This window comes from Tamandua tetradactyla, unplaced genomic scaffold (assembly GCF_023851605.1).
Source record: "Tamandua tetradactyla isolate mTamTet1 unplaced genomic scaffold, mTamTet1.pri scaffold_266_ctg1, whole genome shotgun sequence".
Classification (NCBI taxonomy): Eukaryota; Metazoa; Chordata; class Mammalia; order Pilosa; family Myrmecophagidae; genus Tamandua; species Tamandua tetradactyla.
In genome coordinates, this window is record NW_027518374.1 from 5,049 (window position 1) to 9,172 (window position 4,124).

The 4,124-nt window shown below is 37.7% G+C and overlaps 2 pseudogenes; both read right to left on the minus strand.

The window, feature by feature from the left end:
• Positions 1-381: 381 nt before the first annotated feature.
• On the minus strand, positions 382-995 carry LOC143673246 (inhibitor of nuclear factor kappa-B kinase subunit alpha pseudogene; annotated as a pseudogene).
• Positions 996-1,127: 132 nt separating this feature from the next.
• On the minus strand, positions 1,128-2,220 carry LOC143673247 (inhibitor of nuclear factor kappa-B kinase subunit alpha pseudogene; annotated as a pseudogene).
• Positions 2,221-4,124: the final 1,904 nt, after the last annotated feature.

A 4,124-nucleotide genomic window follows, 5' to 3' on the forward strand; every position in this document is an offset into this window, starting at 1 on the left:
GAAAAAACTGTCCTTGAAATTCATCAGGAGGGAACTTACCAGGTATTATTAACAAGAAACACTGCAGTAAATTTCCAGGTTCTGTGATGTCACCAACATGCTTATGTAAGACATTCCCTTAGAAAACCTCCCAAGGGATTCAGTGAATAAAAGGACAAATACCACTTGATAGAACTTTTGGAACAGTAGAAACTGGGCAAGGACTTTACAAGCACTGAATTGAAGAAACAAAAATGTCAAGTTGGAAATTTCTGTCCTAGGCATGCTGATCCTTTTCCATTCCCCTCACTTGGTACCATACAGCTTAGGAATTGCTTAGAGATGGCAGCCCAGATCCTTCCCATCTCCCACTGAGGACACAGACTACAAAGCCACTCAAATTCAATGAGTTGAGAAACCCACACATGTCCATGAACAGGTATCCAAATCCATAGAGACATAGGGCTGAGCACAAGCTTCTGAGGAATGCAATTCTAAAGATCTGTGTTTTAACTGCTTATGTAGATCAATGAGTCACTTATCCAGAGATTTCATCAAGTTTCCCTGATAGCTTTCATTTGGCACTTCTGTAGTTCCATGATTTCAATGTGCACAGACATGATTTGATCCTGTAGGTGACTAATGATACTAACCCCAGTGTTGTGAATGCCTTTTTTTGACCCGGGTTTTTAAATTTTTTTCTGAATATATCATATAAAGTCATCTACTACTACTATATATCTTCAAGTCAAGCAGAATGCTTAAAAATCTTCAATTTAGTGTTCAGTTGTTGCAATGCTGAGGCCAATGTGTTCTTCATTTTTGTCAAGTTAACGTTATATTTAAGGAGACAATATTTCTGCTTTCTGTCCCTGACCTGCTACAGCCTTCTTTTAAAACAGAAATAAAGTTAACTGCCTCAGCCCGTACTTTATGCAGCATATAAATGGTAGCTGTAACTTCCTGTCCTATACAATGTAATTTGCACAGAAAAATTTCTGGAAGCAAATGACCATTCCTTTACAGTCATAAACTTTTATCAAACAAATCATATAGCTATCACAGATTCTGATTCTATTTGGAACACCTCTGAAAGATGCTCTTGAGAACAAGTATTTCTTCCAGTTTCATGAACAAGTAAGATGGTATTAGTGAAGACTTTCACCAAGTGGCAACAAGAAGGAAATAATTATTGCAGAAGTCATATTTATAATGTGTACTCTTTTCAAATTTAGAATGTGATCCATTAAAACAAAACATCTTGGCGGCTTCAAAACAAGATCAGTGTTTCCCCCTCTCTTTTGTGGATCCCACTTCAGCTTCAGCTGTAGCCAGTTTTCCATGTGTCCCACTATTAAACCACAATGTCTGTTTGGTTGAGGTAAATGGCTATTAAACTGGACTTTTCCTGTAATCTCTTCACAAGCAACCATAGATTTTGGATCCTTCTTAATCTTCTCATGCCATGAAAATGGCTGCAGATGATGCCAAAGGGTCCATATATAACAATGCATACAAACACCATGTTCCCAAAGTTCCAATAATCAATAGAGATTGTGTAAAATTTATTCTCAAAGAGCTCTGGGGCAAGATACTGCAATGTTCCCAAAAAAGACTTCCTTGGTCAACACGTTGACATATCCCAGATCAATACTTATTTTTATACACTATATTTCCACCAAGATGCTGAAGAAAAATGATTTCAGGTTTTTGATAACAATGTATAATTTTATTTTCATGTAAATATTGTATCCCTGGCTGTATATTACTAGGCAAGAAAAGTATCTAACTATTAAGTCCACTGCAATTTTCTGGTTTGTTGAGTAGCTTCCAAAGATCTCCTTTAGAGCAGTATTCTATTGCTAAGGAGACACATCATTACTCAAAATGCACAATTCCTCAGGAATACCAAAGGCTTTTTACAAAATTAGGATGTTTCAATTTCTTCATGATCTGGATTTTGTGGCACCAACATTTTGTTTTGCCAGTACTTATATCTAAGCTACAAGACTAAATTATTATTTTGTGATTAAGTTCTTGGTGCTGGTACCAGAATCTCTCAGGGTCTTCCCAGACTCCATTGGGTTGGAGGGGAAGAAGCCTCAAACTACATGGTGTTCCTCTGGCTAATTTATTTTTGGCAAGACTGCCAATTTCACTCAATTGGGAAATAATATTCTCTTCAACAGTTGGTACTGGGAGAATATGCAAAAGAATGAAAGGACCAATGTCTCTCACCATGTACAAGACATAACTCAAAATAGGTAAAAAATTTAAATATAAAAACCAGAACTCTAAACTCCTAAACGAAAATGTAGGAAATGATCTTCAGGATCTTGTGTTACACAATGGTTTTTCAGACTTTACACCCAAAGCATAAGCAAAGCAAAGAAAAAAATGAAAAAAAAAAAAGAATGGGATGTCCTTAAAATTAAAACTTTTGTATCTCATAGGACTTTGTCACAAAAGTAAGGGCAAACTATCCAATGGTAAAAGTATTTGGAAATCACATATCTTACCAGGGTTTACTACCTAGAATATATTAAGTACTCCTACAGCTCAACCATAAAAAAACAACCCAATTAAAAATGGGCAAACTTCCCCCTATGTGGGACATGACATCCAAGGATGTAAGTCTCCCTGGAGATGACTCCTAGGGATGAATTTGGCCCTGGCTCCATGAGTTCAACAATTCCATTATGACCAAAAGGGGGGAAAAGAAGTGTAATTAAGAAAGTATCAGTGGCAGAGTGTTCAAATAGAGTCAAGAGGCTATTCTGGAGGTTGCTCTAAAGCAAGCTTCAGGTAGACCTTGCTATCTATCATGACCTGCAACCCCCAACCAAGATGACTACAGCCAATCCTAAAGAACACCTAGGGCTATATATAAGATTCCACAAGAGTTCTATGTGCTAGAATAACTTTCCAGAAACCTACAATCTCCAGAAAGGCCCATGGACCAGATGAGTCCCGAAAACTAGAAGACTCAGCCTCTCCAGTACATCAGATAGTTCTATCTCCCTACCCCATATTAGTGACAGACCCTTACAACATGAAAAACTTAGAATGGCCATAGTCCAAACACCCCTAGAGAGAGGGATACAGAGTTCAAAGGTGATTGTGAATTTATACAGTGAATATAGAATTTAACAAATGAATATAATTGCTGAATCATTAATTAATATTTATTTTAGTCTCCAGTATCCCAGAGCAGCTAGAAGGAAAACCAGAAATTATGGAATTGCAACCCATGTCAAACTCTGAAATATGTTCTAAAATTAATTGTAATGCTGTGCTTTGAAATTTATTGCATTTTGTATATCCGTTATTTTTCACAAAAAGGAAAGAAAACAGTCAGTTGTAGTGATGAAAAAATATATTTCAGCCTTCTAGCCTCCTATATTCTGGAGCAGCTAGAAGGAAAAACCTGAGAGGATTGTATGGTAGACCATGACAAACTGTGGGATCTGTCCTGTAAGTACTTGTTGAAGAGTGCTTTGAAAACTATTGCTCTTTTATTTCTTCACTTTGTATATATGTCTACTATATGTATTAGTTAGGGTTCTCTAGAGAAACAGAATCAACACGGAACCCTCGTAAATACAAAATTCATAAAAGTGTCTCATGTGACCGTGGGAGTTCAGAGTCCAAAATCCGCAGCACAGGTTGTGAAGCTGATGATTCCAATGGAGGATCTGGACAAACTCCAGAGGAGAGGCTCACCAGCTGAAACAGGAAAGGTCCAATCAACATGATATCATCAATATAATGGACCAGTGTGATGTCTTATGGGAGGGAGAGATGACCAAGTTCCCTGCAGACAAGATTATGACATAGGGCTGGAGAGTTGATATACCTGTGAGATAGGGCAGTGAAAGTATACTACTGACCTTACCAGCTGAAAGCAAACTGTTTCTGGTGGTCCTTACTAATAGCTATTGAGAAAAAAGCATTTGCCAGATCAATAGCTGCATACCAGGTACCAGGGGATGTATTGATTTGTTCAAGCAATGATACCATATCTGGAAGAGCAGCTGCAATTGGAGTTACCACCTGGTTGAGCTTACAATAATCCACTGTCATCCTCCAAGACCCATCTGTTTTCTGCACAGGACAAATAGGAGAGTTGGATGGGGATGTGGTGG